The 26,823-nt window shown below is 27.8% G+C and overlaps 1 protein-coding gene across 2 annotated transcripts in view; it reads left to right on the top strand.

Annotated features, from left to right (window-relative positions):
- The window catches only part of LOC129958855 (neuropeptide F receptor-like), a 269,316-nt gene that overhangs the window by 209,804 nt on the left and 32,689 nt on the right, over positions 1-26,823 (top strand). For both annotated transcript variants that reach the window (XM_056071576.1, XM_056071575.1), the window contains exon 4: positions 10,150-10,217. The gene's annotated coding sequence lies outside the window, so the exon portion shown is untranslated. The remainder of the gene's footprint in view (positions 1-10,149; positions 10,218-26,823) is intronic.

Here is a 26,823-nt window from a genome sequence, read left to right on the forward strand (position 1 = left end):
TTAGCAGGCTGTTTTTACCCAAAGGAGTTAAAACAGTTTACAATCAAACAAGTAATTCGTTTTGTTTACGTAAATAAGAATTTTTAAGAAGCTGAGAAGCTGATTTTAACCCTTTATTTACCGAATTATGTTGCCATCAATTTTTCAACTTCATTTTTGGATCAGTAGTCAATTTTCCTTGCAGAATAATCCCAGGGAACCCAAGAAAAAAAATTAATTAATAGAAATATCTTAATTAATTTGATTATTAATTAAATATTTTCAATTCCTACTTAATAGCTTATATGAACTTTTTGCTATTTCGGTTACATTCTCCGTGTTCTTTAGAATATCATCAGCAAACATAGTCATATTACGAAGATATAAGCCAGATTTAAATGGTGCTTTTAAATACCGTCAATAAATAAAGGGTTAATGTATATATTATATACCCATATTATAAAGAATAAGAAAACTCGAATAAAAAATTCCATAAAGGATTTTCAACTGATTTCATGAACATACAAACATTTTGTTATAATTTATTTATAAATGAATTTTTGCCTATTAACTATAAAGAAAATCGTATTTATATAAAAATCAAGGCAAACAAACTTTAATTAATATGTTGCGTTTGCTTTTATATGAAATTATATAATAAAATTTCTTATTCATTTTAAGTAAAAGAATACAATTTCATTTCGTTTTCATGCACTGCTATTTAATTGAATTTCTTCTGTTTATGTAGATGAAACTTTATACTCAAACTTCGGCTCACTTCTTGGTGATTTTTTACAGTTATGTATTTTGAATAAAATACATTATTTTTAAATATATTTTGAATTTTATTATAAGTCTAACCTAAATTAAATTTTGATTTCCAATTAGTGGGGTCAACAAGTAATGAAATTCAGTAATATTTCATCATAATTATTATAATAAATTATAAAATGTATTAAAAATAAGAAAGAAGTGAATAAACAATAATATAAAAATAAGTCAAAATAAATATCACAAGAAAGAAATTACTTAAAAGCTATTTAATTATATAATGTTCTAAATGAGATTAAAGTATTTATAAAGTATTGTTGGTACCTTACAATTTTGCCATTTTTTTGAGCACCATATTTCTGGTACAAAATCAGATTTTGTTTTTTTAATGCACTAATAAACGAATGTTTTAATAATCTTTCTATTTTACTTTTATATATAAAATTTTCTTACTTTATTTAATCGATAATGACATGAGTTTAAAAATGTATATTCGATGGCTAATTGCCTAATAAATTCTTTTCTCATAATTTTTAAAAAAATTATTTCTTAATAATTTTTTTAAGAAACGTTTTAACAATTAATTTTTAATTTTCTCTTTACCATCTTGTATATACTAAATATTTTTATACTTGCTTACAATGCTACAAAATAAATTGCTTCTTTGTCTCAGATAAATTTATACTTTTTATGCCGCATAAAATCTATAGTAAACCAATTTATTGATTATACTCAGAACTGAATTTATCAATGCTTCTAAAAAAGGTTTTAAGATTGGGATTTCAAATTTTAAAAAATTGTTTAAAAAAAATGGAAAAAAAAATAAATTCTATAGAAATATTAAGAAATTTTATCTGAAGTCTTGCTAGCTCAATAAAAAGTCCATTTTCCGCCGGTTGAAGTGCATTCAATTCTTTTTAGAAAGTTTTCTGCAAACCAGAGTATTTATTCTCAGTACTACCCAAAATGGGCGGCGCAAGGCAAATACGAGGAAGGGAAAGCAATAGTTCAGTGGCGTGTTCCCATTTTCAAGAAACATATTAATAGAAACTCTTTCCGACGATTTTGCTTTGCTCTGCATTTTTTCCAAATACTGTTTAACTCAATGATACAGGAATGGAGTATTTTTAGCATTTCCAGTTATTCTTCTGTGAGAAAATTCTAGGATTTTCTGAAAATTCACGATTGTTATTTCGTATAATTTCATGGGTGATTTAGAATAATTGAACTAAAGCAGCAGATACGAGGAAATTCATGTTTTACAGAGAAATTTCGAATCAGAATTCTCTCATGCACTTCAAATTTCTTTATAATTTATGAATGTTATAGAAAATCTAAAGTAATTGTAAAATACCGATTTTTCTGCTATTTTGATGAAATGCTATATTGATGCTTTTATGATGAAAAAAATGTTTATCATTTTAGAAATATTTGTTAAATTTAAATTGAATTTTTTAAGAAAAGGAAATCATACAGAAATACTTAAGAAATGGCAGATTTTAGAAGATGCAATAAAATGCCTAACAATAATTCTCACCCAATATGAGATTAAAGTAACACTTAGCGTGTGTTAGTAATAAAAAAAGATTCATATACTGAAGCGATTTACACTCTCTTCAGAATATTACATTCCATAAAAAATAACCATCGATATAATATAAAAAATATTGTAAAACTATCCTATCGTAAAATCCTGAATTCTCAAATGAACATGACAAATATGCAATGAGAAGTCGCATGATAATTTAAAAGGTTCTTTCTACTCTAAGAAACATATTAATGGTGTAAGGTTGAGTAACCACCACTCTACTGACGAGACGTATTTCCTAAAAGAGGAGTTGGTTCATGACAGGTGTTGATCATTAAAACTCCAATCTCAGTTTTGTGCATCCATCACGATGATGATTAATCAATCAACTCTGGATGGCTTGTTATGTTATAGGTAAATCTTTCTTAGATACTTCAAAAAAACTAAATAATCTCAGATATAAAAGTGATTCTGAACTCAAATTAAAATAATAATTTTGTACACTTTTCTATATTCATTAATGTTTCCTTTCAAATGCAAATATGTTTACACTTATTTATGCAATTTGAATATAAAATTATCAAAGAAAGATGGTTCAGCAATAATAATCAAAAATCATAAATGTAAACAAAGATTATTATATATTGTCCTGTTGAAATTTATGTTTAATTTGGCTATTATTTAAAATTAATAGTATGTCTATTGTATATTCTCTTTCATAAAATATATGAAAGTCTGAACAATTACAATTTCGAATAGAAATCAATGATAAGACATTGAATATTTTTTAATAGTAGTTTAGTGAAATAAACTTATTTGATGCCACAGTTACAAAAAATAACAAGATTGCGCATACATCTGGCATATAATTGTATATTTCTTACATTATATTTTGAAATCATGTTTTTCGTCTTCGCGGAAAATGCTTAATTTATTCTAAAATAAGCTGGCATCAAATATTAGACTCTTTTAATGTGAGTATAGTTTGCACCATAGCACAATTAAATTGCTTCGTATCTGCACAGAAAAGCGTCGAATATTTTAAAGTGCCCCAAAAAATCCTATTTTCAATTTTAATTTCAGAAAGAAATTTTATAATGTAATATATATTAAACTGAATTTTATATTTTCCTTAAAATATTTGGTCTTTGTTTAAATTTTAGAAAAGATTAACTTCCTGGATGTTGTTCATAGCTCGAAGATTTCATATATTTTATTTCATTGAGGTCTATTGAAATTTGAGTCAAAGAATTCCCCTTTTCATATATATTTCATTTTATAAGACTACATGAAAACTACTAAAGAACGGTTTTCTGAAAAATTGAACGCAAATATCAAATTGTTTAATAACAAGAGAATTTTAGAAAACAAACATTATATTCTTCACATAAAAAACGAGAACAACATTCCAATGAATGCAAAAAGAATAGAGCTTTCGAAAAAATAGAGCCCGTTCAATTCTCGGAAGCTAGCTTTCTGTCTTAGTTCATCCTTTTCTGTTGATGCTACTAAATTCGATCTTTTATATGTATATAACAAGCTCTAAGAATTTTATACGAAAAAGCATTTTCTCCAAGAAATGTTAGAATAAAGTTGTTTCTTCTAAACAAGCATTTTCAATTCTTTTCAAGAGTTTGACAAGGCATTTGATTATTTTCACAATTGACAAATAAGTTTTAGAGTATAAACTTGTTAAAAAAAGTTTAAAAACTTCTACATTTTAAGAATATTTTTGCATAAATTTCCAAAGAAAAATGCTTAATAATCTTAGATATCTAGCGATAATCATTTTTCCTTTGTTTTTTTAATACCGGAATTAAATAAAACATTTTTGCTAACACTGTTTTAGATAATATTTACACATACAGGTATAAATATTTGTTAATTTCATTTTACATTAATATATTATATTGCAGGCGCTTCATTTTATAATAAAATATTATATGAAATGCCAGTATTAAACAATCTATACGAATTGTTTAAACCCTTCTTACATTTATTTCAGCACATTTCTTTACGGTAGTATAAAATATTACATATAACATAATGAATATGGGGCAATTTATCTTCAAAAGGCTAAATTATTGAGAAATTACTGCAATCACACAAAAATTATTCTAAGTCTGAAATAGTATTGCATAAGCAGATATATCCAACAGAGTCATCATTCCATGTATGATCGTAGAAGGTATATATTTAGTTAAATCAAGTCGATCCATTAAAACATTTCACGAATTAATAGCCATCATTAAACTCTTGAACAATTAATCTGGAGCAGCATAGTTTGAGCAAGACTGTATAAGGAAGTATCGGAATCCACTTACAAAAGGAGTGCTTTAATACCGCGTGTTATTGCTTTGGAATATCCACTACCCATGTGCAAAGTTATGATTTGTCCAGCGCATTCACCGATCTTAGATCGTACGATGTCTTCCGATGAAGCCGCTTGGAATAGTGAACAGTTATTAAGCTATATCCAACAGATGCATCAACGTATAGAATATATAGTTAATCAAATCTGATGTGTTAAAATATTGCACGAATTTGCGGCCAGCAGAAACTCGTGAACGTTCTAACTAGAACTGCACGATTTATGCAAGACTGGGGAGATATTAGAATAGATTTACTAGAGGAGTATTTTAATAGCAGCACTCTCATTTCTCCTTGATACACACAAACCACTTACAAGAGTATGATTTAACTACTGTATCTGTCCGATTTTTATTCATACGATTTTCCTAATGAGGCAACTTAAGAAACGAAATGGATCAATAAAATCACATACCTCTGACACAAATGGAACAACAAATCATTAGCTATAATTGTATAGTCATTGTATTAGCAACTAGGACGTCACATTTTATTTTGATTTCGTCTGAAGAATACCTTCCTAAGAATGGTGGATATTTCAAGAATTTTATGTCATTACTTCGAAAGTTTTCTAATAGCTGAAGACGTTTGAAGTTAGTTTGCCACCAACAGGTCATATTCTGTACTTACAAAAAAATATTATTAATAAGTATTATTAACCTCACTTCATAATATCTCAGTAAAATAACTTGAATAATTATAATTTTTAATAATTTTCCTTTTAAATTCGTCAATTCTTTTTCCTGATACTGGTACTTACCACTTTATTGCAATGAATCCATAGTTGAACTCGGTGATGTTGCAAATGAATTTAAAGAAACTTTTTTAACATTCTCTGACAAACAGGTGATTTTTTTTATTAACATTATGTGTGTTATGAAAATATTATTCTTCATTTTAAAATCAGCTGAATAGTGTTTAAATGCCATTTCTTAACAAGACATGCGTAGGTTAAAAATAGAAATAATTTATTAGAAAGTTTAAATCCCCCTTTTTACACAGAAAAAAAATGATTAGAAAAATTGTATAATCCACAGTGCTTCCCTAAGGATTGTATGATATCACGCATTTTGAAATGAAAGAATATTTTTTACAACGAGATAGCTGGTATTTAAAACAAAATTATGTCCATATAGAATTAAAAAATAATCCTGAATCCTTGATTCATACAATCCACATATGATTTTAGAATATTTGGATTAATAATGAAATATATTTCATGCTTTTGGTCTGAAATGTGGAGTTTTGTCTAAGTTTTGACGATCAATTGATTTCTCATTGTATACTTCATACACGAAAAAGTAAAACTGAATAATTTATTTAAGCAAGAATAACTTTTATTATTTTTGCGGCATTATATGAATAATTAGTTAAAAATGTATTTTAAATAATGCAAAGAAAAGTCTTCATTTTTACGCCACAGACAATGCAAAACGTTATTGAATGGTCCTATTCCAATAACAAACTAAATACTTCGTTTTAAAACAAACTTCCTGTCTATTGAAACGATCTGGGAAAGACAGTATTCCTTTAAGAAATCTCTAAAGATTAACAAGAGAAATGTCTTTACTTCACCTAATAGTTGAGTTATGACTAGTAAGTGTCAAATCTAACTAGCTTGTTCTTTGGTTAGAGGCGAATCTAAAGGAGAAATGCCTGCTACTTTTAAAATTACCCCTAGGAATTAACTATAATATCAGGGAAAGATTAGTTTATTGGGTAAAAGTATTGGCTTGAAATTGCAACGAAGACTTTTTAGACAAGGTCTCCTAATAGCAATAAATGTGTCTAAAAATCATTTTATTCTGAATAATCGGTAAGAAAATATTATAAAACAATGAAAAAAGTTTAATGCGAAGAAAGCTTAGAGTAATATTTGCTGAAAAAATTGGGAAGAAGCTTAGAATAATATTTGCTGAAGAATAATTGGGATAAAATGTTTTATCACAATTATTCTTTAGAAAATAATGCTATACCTTGCTAAAATAATGCGCTTCACTAAACCAGAGCCAGGAGCAATTTTAATCATTTTATCATTATGGGTTCAAATATCCCACCACACACACAGGTTTCAAGAATTCTTGACTTACGTATAAATACTAAATATCTTTCACAAATAAACATGTTTAAATAGGTTAGTTTTTTAAATATTTTTAATGATGTTTTTTTCCTGTTTAGTTATAATTATTTCCCGAGTTGATGCAACATGAGGTCTATTTGGAACAGAATTCTCAGTGAGAATGAGGACACATAAACTTCCAGACCCTTCTCCAAACTTTCACAACGCTAAAATGAGAAGGCTGTTGACCCTTGAAATATTGAATGTGTATCAGAAAATAAAAAAACCCAGATCTTTTATTGAATCGAGTCTTGAACACAAAACCTCGTTATGCGGCCACAACATCCCCTTAATACATTTAATGCAATTTATATATGAAAGAAACTAACATTTTTTTCTCCTAAACAATTTTAAATATAGTTACTAAACTTTTTTTTTCTAATACTTAAAACATATTTCCACCTTCCTCCAAGGGATAGTTGATGCCCTAAACCTTTGCATTCAATGAGTGAATAATAAAATAAGAGGAAAGGAATTAAGAAAAATAAAAATAAATTATTTTATTGCACTGAGATACGATAGCTTAAACTTCCGTTGCTATTTTTTAAATTCTATTCTCTTCTAAAAATACAACAGACACTGCAATAACACAAGCAAATACACATAGTTTCTAAATTATGACAAATGTTAAATACAACTCCATATTATTTCAGTCTCGAACTTTAAGTTAAATGAAAAAAAATGTATACGAAGTTTCAGTAATTGAATTCAAACGTAAATAATTATCAAGATATTAGTAAAGTACTTGATGCATAAAAATATGCCTCCCGGATTCATCAAGAGAAGTAATGCGGAACATTCTTGGAATAAACATGTTTTGCCTCAGCTAGCTTCAAATAGTCACCACCACTCGAAGAAAAAAATAATTTTTTTCTGGACCATAATTTTTTTTCTTTCAAGGAGTCATTTTATTCTCTATTTTCAGTGGCTCTTGAATTAATTTTCAAAAATCTCGAAAAAATAATTTGGATGTCAGTTTTCCCTTTGAAGATGCAATAACAATGATAATATGTGTTATTTATTTATCTATATTAAATCGGTGTTATTTATTTATATATATTAAATAGAGGAAATGTCAATGCATGAACAGAAATATAGATAAGGAGACAATTTCATAATAAATAGATATATAGAAATTAAATGAATCGATGATTCTAAATGATTTATAGATATAAAGGAATCAAACCATTGATTATTAGTTTGATTTCTATGATACCATTTATTCAATATATCATTACAGTTGAAAGGCATATGATGTTTTCGTGACTGAATCTCTGATTAAAGAAAAGAGAATTGGAAATTTAATCCTGATTCCATTTAATACTAGCTATGCATGCGGGAAATGGGGCCGCAATGACTCTGGGGTCAAATTTCGCTGATGGATTGGAGAATTAAATATAGTAATTTAATTCCTTTAGCATTTCCAATAGTAATTAAAAACCCTTACCAACTTGGTGAAAGTATCATAATTTTTCCAATATTATACAGATAAAATACTTAAAATCAAATGTTTTTATGGGAGTTATTCTGATATAAAAGTATATCCATTGAAAATATATATTTGTCGTACTAACTATGCTTTGTTAAAGTTATGTGGGCTTGCTCAAAAATGATCAAGTAAAGATTTAAATAAACTCATACGTCTCTTTTTCAGATTTTACGAATACATATATCATATTTAATATTGATATTATTTGATGTAACGGAAATTGCAATAATTTTTAAATTAATTTTAATTTATTAATGATTACAATGAAATTATTTGGACTTTCTATCTGCTCTGGACTAAAAATATTTATTCAGCTTTTAAAAATATATAAGCACAGTAGAGTCAGAATATATCAGTATATCAGGTATTATTCAGGTAATAGCTTTTATCCAACTAGATTTAAGATACCAAGTCCATGATTCAAAGATCCAATAAAAGGAAAGGATGTCACTTATTTATCAAAGGAATACGAGGTACCTAAGTAGCATTTCAGATAGGAAATCCATTTATTTTCATGGGCCAGGTAAGTAGATTGCCTGTCTGAAATACTTTTAAGGGAAACTGGTGCAGATTTGGATTTCTCTGGTAAATAAATCATATTAGCTTAACCGAATGCAATTACTAATCATTGTTAAAGTAGACCTCGACCTGCTAGTAGTTGCCTGTAGTTCTAAGCCGTAATCAGATGCTTTGTCAGTGCCTTAACCCTTTCTAGGGCCGTGGAAAGTATGCTTCCCACCATATTTATCAATCTTTGTATGAAATTATGTAGGTTGGCATAAGTTCTGATAAATTTTTTTTTGTAAGTCAGAAACTTAGATGCTTCAGTTCTTTATCTCAGACAAAATGATGTGTCTTGATTTGTTACTTAATTATTAATTAACCAAATTAATTAATTAATCAATTTATGTTTTACTAATAAGCTCCTTTTTCTTTTCTTATTCTAATTTCAAACCTAAAAATATTTTAACATAATATGACTAGAAAAAAATGGCCCTTTAAAAGGTTAATCAGATGCATTGAAGCATTTATATGGAGATTTCACAGCTCTTAACTTATAATTAAAATTGCATTTATCGTATTACATTAAAGGTTTCTCATTTGTCTTTTCTCCTTTATTTTTTAGAATGTTACTGTTTAAAAAAGTTTAAATTGAAATTCTAGCAAAATATAATATACGCACATTATTAGAATTATATTTTATGTTGTTTTCGTCATCTTTCTCCAATTTTGCAAAATCTAACTTTTATACAGACCCTCGGTCCTATCAGTCGTACTTAATAAAACATTCTTGCCACTGTTATATTTTAATTAAAAAAAACCTTCTTCAAGGACTAAAATCTACTGATTTATGAAACATTGCAAATCATTATTTTAGACGACTTTTATCGATAAATTATGAGCCTCGTGAGAGATATCAAGGGATTGATTGCACATTGAAATCCTGCATAATTATGGTGGGTTTTCAAATCGTGAATTAAACAATTTGTATATACCCCCTATTTAGGTTAGACAGCTTTTATTCGATCAATTTTAGTCATAAACAATATAATTCTTTTATTATACGTCTCTTAATTCCGATATTTTTTATTTTTTTTTTTTTACAAAATTTGACTGATGAGACTTGGATTCATATAAATATCTTCAACTTTTTTCATAAATACATTTTTTGTCTCAAACAACATAAAATATAATTCTTTCCCTAATTTGAAGCATATTTTCAACTGGATATATACATCAATCACTAGAAATTCAAAAATTAACTATTGAGTAATGATAAGAGAGCGCACTCTATATACTTAATTTATTTTTTTACTGTTTGGGAGAATTAAGCAAGAAAGCAAGGTAAGTTTTATAAATATATGAGTACATTTTTAATTTTTTTACTTTCAGATAAACCCTTTCGACTGTAAGGTCGAGACTTGGATAGCTCTCAGCGGAGCTTCATTAAAACAAATTGGGTAAGCCTGATTATCTAAATTATTATAAATTTTTAAATAAAACAACTGCATACTTTCCTCTAAAAATTAAAAAAAAAATGCTTCTAGTTTTCTTTAAAATATCAAGGTAAGTCAGAGAAACATTTCTGTTGTTTGTGTTGCAAAATAATGAAGCCAATTTATCGTAATTGGTAATTCGAGTTTTCTCTTTTATTTCAATTATATTTAATTGCATCTTCTATATTCGTAAATTTGTTAAAGATATTTTCCTGTTATGATCGAAAAAATATATACAGAGTGTTCACTCTAATTGCTTATTTCTAACCCTTTAAAGATAAAAACACTTCGCATTGAAAACATGCTTTAAATGATAAAAGAAAATGAATGTTCTTTGAATCAATAAGTTTACAGCTTAAAAAATTGCGGAGACTAAATCTTTATTACAATTAATCGGCCCTATGAGCCATTTTATAACTTATTCTTGAGATATTAATATAATTATTAAAAAAGTTCTCTCTTCTGCAACCTAAACTAACGGAAATAAAAAATTTTAAATTTCATTATTTTGAACCAAACAGCAACAGTTTTGATCAAGAACCAGCAATTAAACTTCTTTGAGATAATCACTGAATTGGTCTAAAATCGTCTTAATTAGGGAAATTCAAAAATTCATAACTTGGTCAGTTTTGGTTGTAGAAGAATAAAACATTTTCTGCTTAAATATTAGTGTATCAAGATTATTTTACTAAATATGACTAATAAGATTGGATAATTGTAAAAAAATGAGGGAAATGATTATTTTTCAGAAGTGCAAAATAATTTTTTTTAAATATTTAGTGTAATTTTCAATTAAAGAGTAAATTCAGAGGAAACCAATTATAATCAAAAATTGACTCTTGGGCCACAATTAGAGTAAAAGATTCTTTTGTTCATGCATATGCCGTTAATTTTAGTACCGCACATATATTGCATGTTATTAAACAATATTCCCAATATCTTATAATATTGTTGAATATTGATTAATATAATATTGTTGATAACATTGTTGATAATATTGTTGCACAACATTGTGCAACACACTATACTAGTTGGGATGTTAATATATAATTTCCATTCATTTTTGCATATTTAAATATTTTATTTCTTATGTTTTTACTGTTGCAATGTTTCATATTTTAATATATTTAAAACTGCTTATATTGAGTTCTGAAGTTTTGTCCAACGTATTTCTTCAATATTTAGTCGAGAGGAATTAATTCTCTATTTTACTCAGAGTTTTTCTTTCATTATTAATTTCATATATATGTTGCTTTCATTCATTAACAGAGCTTAAATTTAAAAAAAATCATTTTATAAAAAAATTACCCCAAGAATAAAAATATGCTTTGAATAAAACATTTATAATACTCATTCATTAAGGAGATTCCACTCATCAATTAATCCTTAATAAGCAGTAATCTGAAATATAAACCCAATTTAATATTTTGAAATGAGGTATAAAAAGGCATTTTACAAACAAAATTTATAAGACATAAAATTCTTTAAAATCATTGCAAACATCATTCAGCATGAGTTAAGTAAAGTAAATTTGTGGGAATATCTAAAATTCTTCGAATATGAAACTTTCTGTTGTTCATTTATATAGTTAACTTAACCAATATTTCAAGATATTTTTATCCATAAAATACAAAAAGACAGTTTTTCATAATTTGTGTCCCTGATTTAATCGTATCAACAATATATATAATTAATCATTTAAGCAATTTTATTTAACTTGACTTATTTAGATTTTATAGAAAGGAAATGTTGCCATCGAGTTATCACTCTCATCCTAATGAAATGTTTTTTTGTATATGCGTATCCCCGATGACAATACACTATACTTCCTATAAGTTTTTAATTAAATTTGATTAAATTATATTTTAATTCCTACCAATAGCATTATTTAGTTTATATTAGATTTTATGTTTATACAAAAAAAAATGAAAATTTTGCTATTTAATGCGTTAACAAAAATGTTCTAAAACATTTTTAATTTAAGTTGATTTGATTTTTAAATATTTATATGACATGCTAAAGCCGCACTTTTGAAAAGGAACAAAATAAAAGTATAGATTTTTAATATTGATAAGAATTTAAGCATACTTAAGATGCCATAGGTAAGAAGAAATGAAATGCAAGATAAAAAAATATCCGAAATTTTTTTGGAACCTCACTTTGTGAATCATAAGAACATATAGTAATATCGCAGCCTGATACAAAAACAAAAAATCAAATCTACATTATATATTTTTATGTATTCATAGATGCTGTAATTTTGTATGAGAAAAGGAGATGGAACTACAAACGAATTTTAGCATTAATATTCAATGCATAAAACAATATTTCTATATTATATTAATTTGAAAAATACTGTCTCAGTTCTCTAAATAAATGCCATCTAATCAAAAATATACTTTGATATAAGCTAGAACATTTTAATGTTGGTGATATATGCTAATTGACGATTTACTTGAATAACACTGGAATACACAATGGAAATAGATATGAAATAATCTTAATGGTTTTTTTATTAAATTTGAACTCACTATGTAGATAAAGGATGATTCTCTTGTAATATAGATATTTGGGATTTTAGATTACCTTTTCTCAGTTATTATGTTATTGTTAAGATTCATGTTTAATTAATAATCGTGTAAAACACTAGAATTCTTCTTCTCCTGATATTAGAGTTATTTTTATAATCCCAAAATATGTTATATTATATAGTTTCTTAGAGAAGAATTAATAGTTTTATAAAAGTAGGTTTAAAATCTTGAAATAATGCTAATGTAGTAAAAAATAAAAATCACAAGTAGAATCACATGAAATGTAAACTCTTTTTTTTTGGGGGGGGAGGAATCTATTGAACACTTTGAAGCAAGTAAAAGGGTATGGCATGGCAATGCAGCATCAAAATAATCGTTAGGTGGCATGTGGAATTATGTTTACCATGTGATAATATTGATATCTTAACTTCAAAAAATAAAAAAGTGGACTATTTTGTGACATAATAATAACAACATTCCTTGCCATCAGTAAATTATGGCAACGATATTTAATAATTTCTCATTAATCAAACAGATATTAGACCAGAGGATTGACGAATTAAATCAAAGTAATTATTAGTGGAGGTATTTTTAATAAGTATTTCAATAGTAAAATAAATGCACAATGCAGTAAAATATTGCACAAAATTATACTATATATAATAAATATTGTAAAGTTTGAGCAGCAGACTATTGTTTAAGTAGCAAATATTGACATGCAGTGATTTATTTCCACTTTAACGCTTACAACTCACCCTTGCTAGAAACGCTCATCTGCGGGAAGCAACAGATTATTGAAGTGTCGGTTTAAAGGGAGTATTATACTTATTTTTCCGCTTATGAAAAAGAAAAGTAATTTTCAGCTTTTATTCCAGACTTTAGCTTCTCAGAGGAATTTTAGATTAGTACTGTTCTTTGCAAATAACAGCTTTTAATAATAAAGCCAAGTACAAAATATTACAAGATTATACTATAAAAATTAAAAATATAATGCAAACTTCCAGTAGCGGACTATTTTTGCGTAGCGCCATGGTTTAAATATGCAGTGAATTGTTTATCCTTTCACGCTCCCCACTCACTCTTCTGAAAACACTTGAATACTCGAATGCCGGATTAGCGAACTGCCGACTTATAAGGTCATTATCCTTTAAATGGGGACGTGCGGTTTGTGAGACCACTAGCGATGGATTTTCGGTCACCCCTATTCTATTTTTAGCTCAATTGAATGGATTGACCCTGTAGCTTCATGTTTTGTGACCTTCAATACACCTGCACTTTTTCAACCGTTTTCAGGGGATGATTTTTAAAATAATTCAGTTACTTCTTAGAGCGCTGTCTCTAAGACCGCACCTCCCTGTTACTGTCCCAGTGATAAACAAGGCTCAGCAGATGGCGCTAAAACTTGGGCCCCGAAATATCATCCAATTTACTGATCCTATTATGAAGCAGTGCTCCAGACACTTTTAAATGAAGCAGAAAGTGATTTTAGTGATAGGGATAATTGTACAGAAGATTTTTATACTAGTTCTTAACCTTTATGTTTGAAATGCCCTAGAATACCGTGCTATGAAAGTCACACAAGCCGATAAAAAAATGGGCCAATTTTACCCATTGTTAATTTTTTTATACCTTTATATACTGTAAAAATAAATACGATTTAAAAAGTAAGATGTTTTTCAAAAATATTATTTATTGTAACATGTAATTTGAGAAGAAAATGTATGTTCCAACGCATTTACTTTTTTCAATGATAATATATTTTGAAAAATTTCTAAAACATATATAATTATCAAGAAAAATATCTGCAAGATATATTAGTATTTTTTTCATACTAATACATTCATTAGAAAATTTAATTTGAGTGTAAATGAAATGCGGTCTCGTAGACCGCACCCAACCAATTAAGTCCTAAAATTTCACTTCCCCAGTTAAGGGTTATATTTATTTTTCTCTTCTGAAAAATGAGTTGAATTTTCAGCTTTCAAATACAATTTTTTTAAAGTCTATAGAATGATTTTCTAACTAAAGTTCCAAAACTTAGTCCTTTCATTCATTTTATTGAATTAATTAAGTTCAACTCAAGATGGATGAATATTCATTACTCGAAATGTTTATTCATCCCTTTCTTTACTTTGTTCTAAGTTCTTAGCTCAGTAGCCGATCAATACTAAGGAATTTGAAAAAGCAATATACTTTCCTTATTCTTTTAACTCTCCAAGGTAATGCTAACTTCGTAACTATTAAAATCGATCTTCAAGTATTTTGTTTCTAAGTGAAAAAGAATGTTTTCAACGCAGAAGTGTCTGTGAATTTCTATTGGTACTTTTTCTACCCTTTTTTGAATTTTACTGAAATAATAAAGTTACGATTGATACAGGACACATATTAGACTGAGTAATTCAACTGCTATATTATCTCCAAAAGGAAATTAAAATCTGAATTTTAAATCACAAAAGCTGACGTTATTATAATTCAAATACGGTTAATTATTTCATAACTTTTAATTAGGAAGCGTTTTGAGTGATTTGCATTTCAATTGTCATTTTAATTTTGGAAAGTCTGATGCGAATTCATTTCTATAATGTATTAATGACGAATTAATTTTTTTTAAACTTTATTCTCGTTCAGCGGAAACAAGTAAAAATTTCAATTTCCATATCTTTGAGACTAGATGACTAAACATTTTCGTTTTTCTGAATATTTCTATAAAGAGACTTGCAGTTCGTCTCTGAAATTAAAAAATAAAATTTTATTGACTGCATAGTATTTATAAAATTACAAAATAATTCATATTCCTAAGAGATTGAATAATTTATAAAATTACAAAATAATTTATATTCCTAAGAGATTGAATAATTTTCGTTAAAAAATGTATTTTCTAATTTACGCTAAAAATGCTACAGTTTTAGAAATTAAATCACGTTTATAAAGGCAAATTACTAAAAAAATAGAAGTTAAACTTTTCCATTATAATGAGCATAAGCTTTATAAAGAGGAACAGAGGATAAATTTAAATACTTGTTCGCTATTCTGTTTCAAATTGAATATATTAATTCCGTTGGGCATTCTTTAGAGATGAAAGAATATAACTTTTGTTTAAATTTTTAAAAAAGAGAGAGAAGTATAATATGAAGCTTACTTTTTAACATTGTGTTCAGAACAATAGAAGAATTATATTTTAGTGCATTCAAAATAATTTAATTAATTATAAATTTACTTTACAGACATAAAATAGTTGAAAAAACAGAATTCTAGTTGTAAAGGACGTCTGAATAAATGGCATTTTCACGTCAAGAAACATCCACCTCAATGTACTCCTTAAAATATATTTCCTCAAACTTAGTATAAAAACTTCCCACATATTTTAACAGTTCACTCAATAACAAGCACAATTTGTTGAGTTTTTGACGATGATGAAAATCTAACAAATCTAACGGTACAAAAGTCATCAAATAAACTTCAAGGGAAAAGATAAAGGAATTGCAAAAGAAAACGTTTTGAATGAAGGAGGAAAAAAAGCGTACTTTAAGCATTTTTTCCCCCGATTCCGAACAACAAGATTTTCTGATTTATGTCTAAAATCGTTTTCTGATCTGTGATTATTTTTACTTTCCAATTTTCATTTTACAGACGAAATGTTATGTGTTATGATTGACTTGACATTTATATGCAAAAGCCCAAGTATAAATGACGATAGTAAATGTAGTAATGTAATGATGGTAAAGGAATTGAACCACGATGGTAAATGTAGAAATCTGGACATAATAATGTCTTAGGCAGATGTCACTGACCATTGTCATCTGACTAATGTTCAGAAACAAGAAATTCAAACATTATAATTATTCTATAGTTTCGGAATGAATAGGTATAAGAAATATATACGTTAAAATGTTAATGATAGGTCATATCATTTCAGTATGTTAATGTGAATTTGCAAAATATATCAAGTGATGAAATATTGTATTATTTATGTTGCTTTCAATATCTATAACACAGATTTTGCCCCGATGGGGCGATGTGGTACAACGCCTTTTTGTCAACCGATTGAAACCAGAGTTAGACATTTGATGTCAAAAGATAACAAACATAATTTCATTGATTTAAATCATAGAATTTACATGCATGTGAAAATTCAAACAGACGGCAGTCACCCTCAAACAGATTCGGTTCAAAATTTGATAAGAATCTATATTTTAGATTCTAAACCTGTGTACCAAATCGCATTTACATAGCTCTTCGCGTTTTGAAGTTACTCTGATCGCTTGTACTCGGACAGCTTGCCAGAAAGATTTCCTGCTAATGGATTTCTTTCAAAATTTGATAAAAATCTTCAAATTTGTTCGTAAGTTCATATACCAAATTTCATTCGTCTATCTAAAAGTGTTTTTAAGTTATCGTGTTCCCATAGAGACAGAACAAACAGAATGCCAAAAATGTTTTTTTTTTTTTTTTTTTTCAACTCAAAGAGGTCTGAAACCTGAAGATTCGTCAAAATCTCGAGTTCGTAGAACAGGAAAATTCCAGAAAATATATTCATGCATACAATGCAAATAGTACAATATATTACACAATAAATAAATTCACTGTTAATTAAATTAATAATAAATTACAGTGTTTTACAATATGTTGAATATGCATAATATATTTTAAAATATATTGCACAAAACATATACATTTGTGCACATTTGTTAAAATATAATAGTTCATATAATATTTCCCATTTATTTTTATTTAAAAACTCATTAATTCTTTTCAGTTTCTTTAAAAACACACACACTATAAAAAGTATTTAACTAGATATTTATAAAATAGTTATCGGATGACAGAATGTTTTTATTGAAAATCTAAAACATTATAGGATTAGTGTATCAAACTTTTTTTTAATATAAATAACCACTTAAATCCTTGATCAGAAATAAAAGCATTCATTTTCTTTAAATTACCCATTACTTTACCTAATAACATGTAATAAATATAAAAATTATGAGTCATATTCAATCGCATCATTGATGCATAAATTTTATTATAAAATCCGTGTTACTTCATTTCTAATTAATATTTTTTATTAATCATATTCTGAATGATAGTTGACGCTGCTATAATCATATCAAAGCAGACAGTAAGGTTTAATAGTTAAATAATGGATAATTAGATTTCTTTTACCAAACCTTCCATGTAATTACGATAATATCGAGACATACAATCAAGATTAATTTACAATATGCTTATAGGGAAAATAAACTCCAGTATATCAAACAAGGCATACAAAGGATGTATTATATATTTATTAAGCTTCAAACAATGCGAAAGGAGTCATGGTAATTGCCTGTAAATAAAGCATGCGTATTTTATACTGGGATCTATGACTTTCGATAAACTATGTAATACCTGAAAGGATACCGATTTTACAGTCTAATGAATCGAATCAGTGTTTCTCTTTTGACTCATTTACTAGTGTTAATTTTCTGATGTATAAAATATCTGAAATGAATTATTTGGTTTGTTAAATACCCTTTCGTATGAAGCTTAAGGAATGGTAAACTATGCAATGTAATAGAATAATTATTATATCAACTTCTTTAATGTTCTTTTAATGAGAAGTAATTTATAAAAAATTATATTTTGCAGCTAATTAAGATCCACTAACAGCCATTCATATAAAAAAAAATATTTAAAATCTGATTTGAGGCTACGGTGGTTTAGGTTTTAGATTCGAAACTTGATAGTCGTGAAATCGGGTCTGGTGCTTGTAAAATACATCGCAATCAAATTCATTACCAATGATAGAGCAGGGAAGCTTAGATATGAAAAATTTCGCTCAGTCAGTCCCAAAAATAACTCTCCTATTGCTTCAAAAATTTACATAAATAACATAAGCGACACAAAGATGAAGAGTATACTAGTATGGAATTCTCAGTTCAAGAATATCAAATTTAAAATTTGAGCAGATTATGTTAGTCTGTACTCATTCAGATTTAAAACATACCCAAAAATTATTATAGAAGGCTGGTATTACACTACCTATTTAGATTTAAGTTTATAAAATCTGTTCATAAAAGAAGTACGTACCTGGGCGTGTACTTTTCTACGTCTCCAACGATTTTGTTAAACTGACTGCAGTCAATTTTCATTGGATAACAGGTTCTTGTTTTAAATAATTAAGACAGGGAATGTTCGTTAACTAAAATGTTATAATTAACTTAGATTAATATTCTGTTTTCATGATACATTAAGACCTATCTTAGGATGAACCTCATAACATTAAATTTTGCTCTGGCTCTATTTTCCAAAATTTTACTCCATATTACAAGAGGGAAGTTCACATTAGATAGCCAGTTAAAATAACATCAAACACATATATAGAACATACTTTCAGAATGAAGTCATAAACCGAAAATCCGTTAAAAAATTTAAGAAAAGAAGCAATATTCATTATAAGAAATAATTCTCATAATCCATTGAATTTTTGCTGTACATCATATACATAGAAGATATATTCAGTTTTATTTCAGTTTACCCTCAATCTTCCTAAGATTAAATTTTACTACACAATAGCACAAGGACTTTTCCTTTTGGCTTCAATTTAACTGGCATCGGGCATATACTATACAAGACAGGCATTCAGTATAATTGAGTTTGAAACAAAAGAAGCCTAAGAATTAAAAGAAAGAAGCAATACTCATCATAAAAATGAGACGTGCTCACAATCCACTGAATATTGCTCTGTATATGATACAAGGCAGATAATCGATCTAGAACTCGCAATTCCTCCAAGAATTAAGGAAGAGAAATAACTAAGATTTTTTTTCTTTTTACTTTTAAAGTAAAAAAAAGCAAAAACAATATATTAAACACTGACATTTTTAGAAGAAGAGAGAGAGTTTGACTTTTTTTATTAAAAAATCAAAATTATTTGCTTCTTTTGCTCACTTTTCACTGGAATGGCAATCAAAATTATTCATTTAATTATTCATTATAACTTTATTCATCTTAGAAAGGGCCAATGAAAAATTCCACTATCAAGAATAATATATTAGAAAACATTATAATTTATTACATACTGTTATAAAATTTCATCAAGCTGATTTAGTCAAACTATTTTTTACATTGGATTATTTTGATTTCCTCTCATTGATATGTAGAATATCATATGAATTTTGATTTATCAGAAATTTTATACAGAATACCTTATTTTAGAACTTTGATTTTATGCCTTTATTTAAGATGGCTTGGTTAGTATTTGTAAACTGGAATTTTGTAAGCTTAGTGTTTATAATTTTTAGTATTTGATTTTTCCCTCATTTCCTTGATGAGTTAGATTTTTGACATTTTGTACATGTGCGCATTTTTCCTGAAATTAATTGTTTTTACTTTTTCAGAACATAATTATAAATTAATTGACTGATTAGATAAAATTATGTTTTAATGCTCGTGGCGCCATCTCGTAGTCAGTTTGAAAAAAAGGATTTTACGATTTCATTGCAGTTATAAATTACAATAAATACCAAAATCGCAAAAAAATTTAAATAATAATTATTATATTGTTCAGTATACTAGTAAAAGTATAAAAAGTTATTTTTAAAATAATTTTAGTACATAAATCCAACAAGCATAATTAAAATATAATTTTTAGAAATTTATTGTAGTATTAATGAAATAATAAATGTTTAAACTCATTCATTGCATAACAGAATCTCATGACTTGAAAAAAAGAAAACAATAAATTCATTCATTCGATATATTCAACCTTTCTTATACTCTATCCTACAATCTACTAATTCAGCCTGTCTTATTCCTGAAGATATAGAATTTCCAAAGAACAACCTCTTTAGAAAAAGAATGAGAAATTTTGTACTGAAATACGTAAAAGCATTTCACCCTAAAATAATTCTGTTTCAAAATGAAGTTCGGAATTTTTCCGAAACTTCTTTCTTTTCGGTCATTTTGTTGCCGATAGTAAAAGGTTTCGATTTTAAATCCGATGATTCGTAGCATTCCTAATGTCTATTCATCATCATTTCGCTGTCCCTTTCAGCATCTACAAATCAAACTGTCTTGAATCCTAGGAAATTCCGCAAAATTTTTTCCTCCTTTTTGATGTAAGAGATAAAATCAAATTCAAAGACTTTTCATTTATCTAATTGTTGTTAAATAATATTATCTTTATGTATGATTTTTTTTAATAAATAAAATGAGGTGATTTCAGAAAAATATTAGGTATGAAAAGGTTTAATATTTTTATGCTTGTTTCCAATTGTTTAAGTAGTTTTTATTCATCTCTTACATATTAAATCTATACAACTTTAAAATGTCTAAGGCTTTTAGAAAATTTTCGATTATTCTGATGTTCCTTTTTAAATTAATAACTGTAAGGAACCACTCGCGAGATGTCATTTAAAAGATAAATATAACTGCACATGTCATCTAGCATCTAACCGTTTGTTGCCTTATGACGTCACCTTCCCCTGACGTCATATTTTTATCACTTCGCAAGAAGCATTATGGATTCTGAAACTGAATGAACCAATCTCAGTCGATGCATATTGTTATCATGACTTTTTCCTGTAGAAGGTATTTAAATTCCGATGAAAACAGTCTGGTTTTTTTTTTTTTTTTTTTTTTTTTTTTCCTGTCTTCTAGATGCACAGTAACGATCAGTTTACTAGAATTCATCCCAACTTTTTTCGGCATTCTTCTTTCCTTTCTTTAATATTGCAATGTATGAAATCTGATTTTGCTGACCCAAATTTATTTTCTGATACTATTACTAGATCCATATTTTATTCCTCAGCAATAATATGAAACGTTTAATAGGAATGCTTTAAATGAGAACTATAGCAGCAGTTTTCTTTCTATGCTTTCTTAGTTGCTATTTATTTACCAAATATATGAAAACACTATAACTTCCGTAATGATAAATATTTAAACCAGATTTTCACAAAGTAAATGATGTGAATAATTAGGGTTTTTCTATAGATTAATTATCTTCTTTATTCCTCGAAATTTTGTTTACTGCCGATTGGCTTTACACGGTTTCAAGAGTGTTAACACTAGAACGTCCGGGATTTCAATTACCCTTGAACTTCCGCCGGTGTCTTTTCCACACTGCGATATAAAATATATAAAATAATTGCAATAACTAAATAATTGCAGGTCTACTGTTCAGTAAGATTTAGTTTTAAGACTTTTTAATATTATTTCATGTAACTATCATATATTATGACCCTTTATAGCATAAAAAACTGTCACAAAATAAATTACTTACAAATTATTTCTTCAGATTTTTCGCAGTCACTTTCCCGCAATCTTATGCCTTCACCGGAATCTAAATTAGAACAAGACAGCTCACCACCATCCGATTCATTCTCAGGAAGCTCTCGCAACAAATTAGCAATTTCATCAGGGCTTAAACCTTTTCTACGAGCCTCGTTTCAGGGTGTCTGCTCTGCACAAGGTTCGAAGATCGAATGATTTTTTTTTAATGAGCAGATAAGCAAATGCTGTGTAACGAAACACTTAGACGAACAGTTTTAGAATAATTTATTCGTTTCCGCTGTGACCCAATAACATTGCATTCAAGGCCAGATGAATGTGCGATAGTAATTGACTATAATTATACAAAAAAAAAATAGGTTAAACTGAAATATCTACGAAGTACTCCTAGATGAAACTATTTTGTTTTAATTCTTTTAAAAGAGCATCATTTTACATGAGTTTTTAATCAACTGATTTATTTTCATTCATGAGCCATTTTACAAAATTTAATTCTATTTGTTCAAACCACCCGCTATTTTTTCGAAAGTTTTTAAATACTTCCAAAATACGAATTTCTGTTTTGCCCAACGAATTCATATGATTGATATTCTTCCACCATTCCAGTATTAATAAGGGATAAACGTTCTTTGCGTAAATCAACTCCGTGATATAATATTTCAGTTACTGCGCATTTCCATCAAATTACTTAAGTTGCCATTTCGAAAACTGTCATGAAGTCATGCTTGGTATTTAATATAAGAAACATAAATTACTTAGAACCACTTAAATACAGCTCAGTCCTCTTGTCTGGATTTTAATTCAACAAACAGAATTAAGTCAAGAATGTTCTTCAGTCAAGAGCGTAGGTATATATTTAGTTTCTGTTTACTGCATGTCAATGAAGATTAATTAAATCTTCATCTTTTAAATTTGGTATCTATGCAAATTTTATTTCATGGTAATTTCATTTTTATTAAAATATTTTCTGAACTGTTCGTATGCCATGCATAAAATTTAATAAGGAAACTTAGATCATGTTATTTACTTAAAGTCATCTAAACACTCTTTAATGGATTTAATTCCTAAATAGAAATAAGAAGAGGAAAATCTTGTGTTCAAAAGATAAACTGATGTTTTGTTTAACATATTTCAAAGGAGGGACATTTAATCGCCACCGTATAAATTAATTATCAGTACACATTTTGTTATTTTTTACTTAAAAATTATAAATTTATTCTATTTTATTTATTGTTTTACTTTTTATTAAAGAGCAATTTAAATGAATTCAGAATTTTTTAAAAAACACGCAAAAGTTTAAGAAAATTTTACTTTTTTTTTCATGAGCTAAATTGTCAACCCCATTACATGTAGGCATAACGAAATCAGAGCAATTTCAGTATAGATTTTGTTTTGTTCTTAAGTAAACTATTTTTAAAAGATATGCAAAAAGCGTTATATAATATATTTCTGGCGTATGATTAATTTTCAGGTTACTGCCATGACAATACAACTGAAAATTAATTAAAAATAACTTCAAGATAAAAAAATATCTTAACCATCGAAATTAATCTATAATTTTCATTTTATGATTTGAGAGTATGAATGACATTCTCTCTTAAACATGTCTTCATTGAAGCGCATGTTTGAAATATAACTGTAAATAAGAGTTGCTAAATAAATGCTGAATTGAAATAATTTAAGCCTAAAACAGCAGCCGGCATTATTCGTTCAAAAAAAGCATGCAATTCTCTTCCAGAAATCAAAAGTTTAACCTGACAAAAATTCCCCATCAGCCTGAGTATTCTGAATTCACTGTAATAGTTAAAGCGTTGCTCGCTAGTTTCTGCACCTATCAATAATCAGAATTGCTTTGGGGCATCCCACCTCAGTGTTGTTAGGTATCTCTAACCTCACTGTAAATGCTGTTTTACCTTCGTCAGAGTTCCCAATAACTGATCTCTCCGAAATCCAAGACTCTCTCATCACACATAAGTCAGCAATTCTCGAGCACTCCACGCCATGAAAAATCACATCAAATGCATAGATGAATAAAGAACAGATTCGGCATGGCGATGAGAGGAGGATGGGATATCAAGTCTTTCCGAATTTCTACTGTACCACGCCTGTTGAGAATCATAGTGGCGAAACTCTAAAAAAAAAAAAAAAAAAAATTCAAATTAATGTCACCAAATACCACCTGAATTCCTTCATTTTTCCTTCACAAAAGATTCAAAAGTATATTTTAACTCCTTCGCTCTAGAGGATGATACATATCATATAGAATAAATGACTTTTCAAGTGATATTTTCTAAAATTGATGGATTTCGGTTTCTAGCCACTATGATTTTCAAAATTAAATATGCCCCTTACACATGCCATTGTTTATTTTACTTATTGTGCTTGACAGAACTATGCACTTAATTAGTAAATATTACATGAAAGATGAGTAACATATTTATTCTTAAAAGTACTAAGTTTCTTATAATTTTTGAATATTTAGAAAATTTACATGAATTCGCAGCGTCACCACGACTGCTAATTACTCGTTGCATTAGTCTGAACTTTGACGTCACAAGCGTTCAGCAAGAGAAACATTCGCTTTGTATTCCAAAATTAAAAAGCTGCTTTATAGTTACTATATTAGCATGAATCTATTTTCTTGAATAACATTCTTGTGTTTGTTACCCGTTTTTAAACCTTGTTTTTTCACATAAAATTCGTCTATATAATTATATTTATAGATGAATCGAGTCAATTTTAATATTTAGGCTAAATCGAAAAATTACGTTCGAAGTATGAAGTAATAGTTAAGAAAGCTTTCTCAATGGTTTCGGTTTGACAATTACATTTAAAATGTCTAGTATAACTTATAAGTACTATTATATTTTGCATGATAAAATGGAATAAGAAAGATACCCAATTCTGATGTTAATAGAGATTTAAAGGTATCTATACCCCTGACATCAACTCAAAATTAAAATAACTAAATTCAAATGTGAAAAACTATGTATCAATTCAAAGTTATTTCCACTTGTTAAATGGAAGACAACTGTTGGATTCTATCCTTCATTTATTGATCACAAAGTTAAAAATCCTAAATTTTACATAAAAGCTCTTCATGACTTTAGGCTAGAAATAACTTCGAGTTTTTCAAAATTTGATCTCTAAAAGGCTCAAAGAAAATCTCAGAAAAGTTTTTCTCTGTTCGCGGCCATATCTTTTGAAACAGCAGGGACATAGTATTGGGATTTAAAATGAACGTTTCTTCTCTAAAATTGAGTTAGGACTTTCTTGGCCTTTCCCAGATTTTATTCTCAAAGGAAATGGTGAGAGGAAAGAGGTGCCAAATCTCAAGTTCTTCGACATCAATGATATTTGATTTCTTTAGGTTTCGCTAGATGTGGAAAACGAATCTGATATCGTTGAACTCAAAGAGGTCAAGAGATTTCTACAAAGGACCGAGAGCAATAATATCGGGTGCAAGTTGAAATTTAAGGGTTTTCCAACTTTCATTACCCGAACACGGCATCAAACAGCACACAAAATTCTTTTTATAGCATACTTTCTTCGAAGTATGGCAGTGGCGTACCGAATCATTAGATATTTGGCGACACCCAGGAGATGTTTGAAATTCGTTCAAATTTTTTTCTTTGAATCCAACGGCAACGGAATTTAATGTCATCTTTTTTTTAGTTATTTCATCTTTAGTTCCAACATAAGGATGAGCCATTGCTGCTACACACTACTGTGTGTGTGTGTGTGTGTGTGTGTGTGTGTGTGTGTGTGTGTGTGTGTGTGTGTGTGTGTGTGTGTGTGTGTGTGTGTGTGTGTGTAATGAATTCGTAAAATTAATCATTTTCATACCCACTTAAATTCCACTTGAAAAAGCATATTAGCATTTGAGTTGCGTGAGTTTTTCAGTCCTTTCGGGATCTAATAACTGTAATTTTATTTGTCTTAAACTGCTGCTCAAGCAATTACTTAGTTATAGCTTCAGTTTCATTCTAAAATGCGCAGTCCCTTTTCTCAATTGTTGAAAGGCCGATGCCTTCTCTTTCGCCTCATTTTTGTTTTGATGTTCAAAAAGACAGGACCTCGCCGATTTTTTCTCCAATAGTCATGGCTCGGACAATAAATGAAAAGCGCATGGAAAATTCATATTTAATTCTTGCAGTCAAAATAAACTGAGTTGTGATTGTTTAAAAACAAATGTATTTTGATTGAGATTCTGCAGTACATCTATTATTCTAATACTATATATAATATTAAGAGAAATCTTCCTTTTATGCTCAAAAAGTTTCTATAGAGAAAAACAGGTAAGAAAAGGATAAAGAAAAATAGACCGTTATTTCCTCTTGTGAAAACAAGAAGAGTGAGAATGGAATAATTCCAAATTACACAATATATATATTTAAAAATATACAAGTTTATATACAAAAATATGTAAAGGATTTGCGTGCCTGAAAGAACCGTTAAGGAAAGAAAGACATAAGAAAAAGGATTTTCTCATGTTCATGGAATGAAGGAAGAAGACCGAGTACAAATTACTAAACGAGTCAAAAACCTCGTTGATATGTTTTTAACATTGTGAACAGTCTTTGTAGATTAAAAAATTAAAAAGAAATATTTAATAAAATAATAATTTTAGATAATTTAATAAAATTTAGAAGAATGCCGGTTTTGATAGGTTAATAGGTTAGGTTGTTCTGTATTGTCAATTTTCTTGGCTGAAAGATTTTTATATCTACTGAAATATATATATAAGGAAAACATAAATTTTTATG

This window comes from Argiope bruennichi, chromosome X1 (genome assembly GCF_947563725.1).
Source record: "Argiope bruennichi chromosome X1, qqArgBrue1.1, whole genome shotgun sequence".
Lineage (NCBI taxonomy): Eukaryota > Metazoa > Arthropoda > Arachnida > Araneae > Araneidae > Argiope > Argiope bruennichi.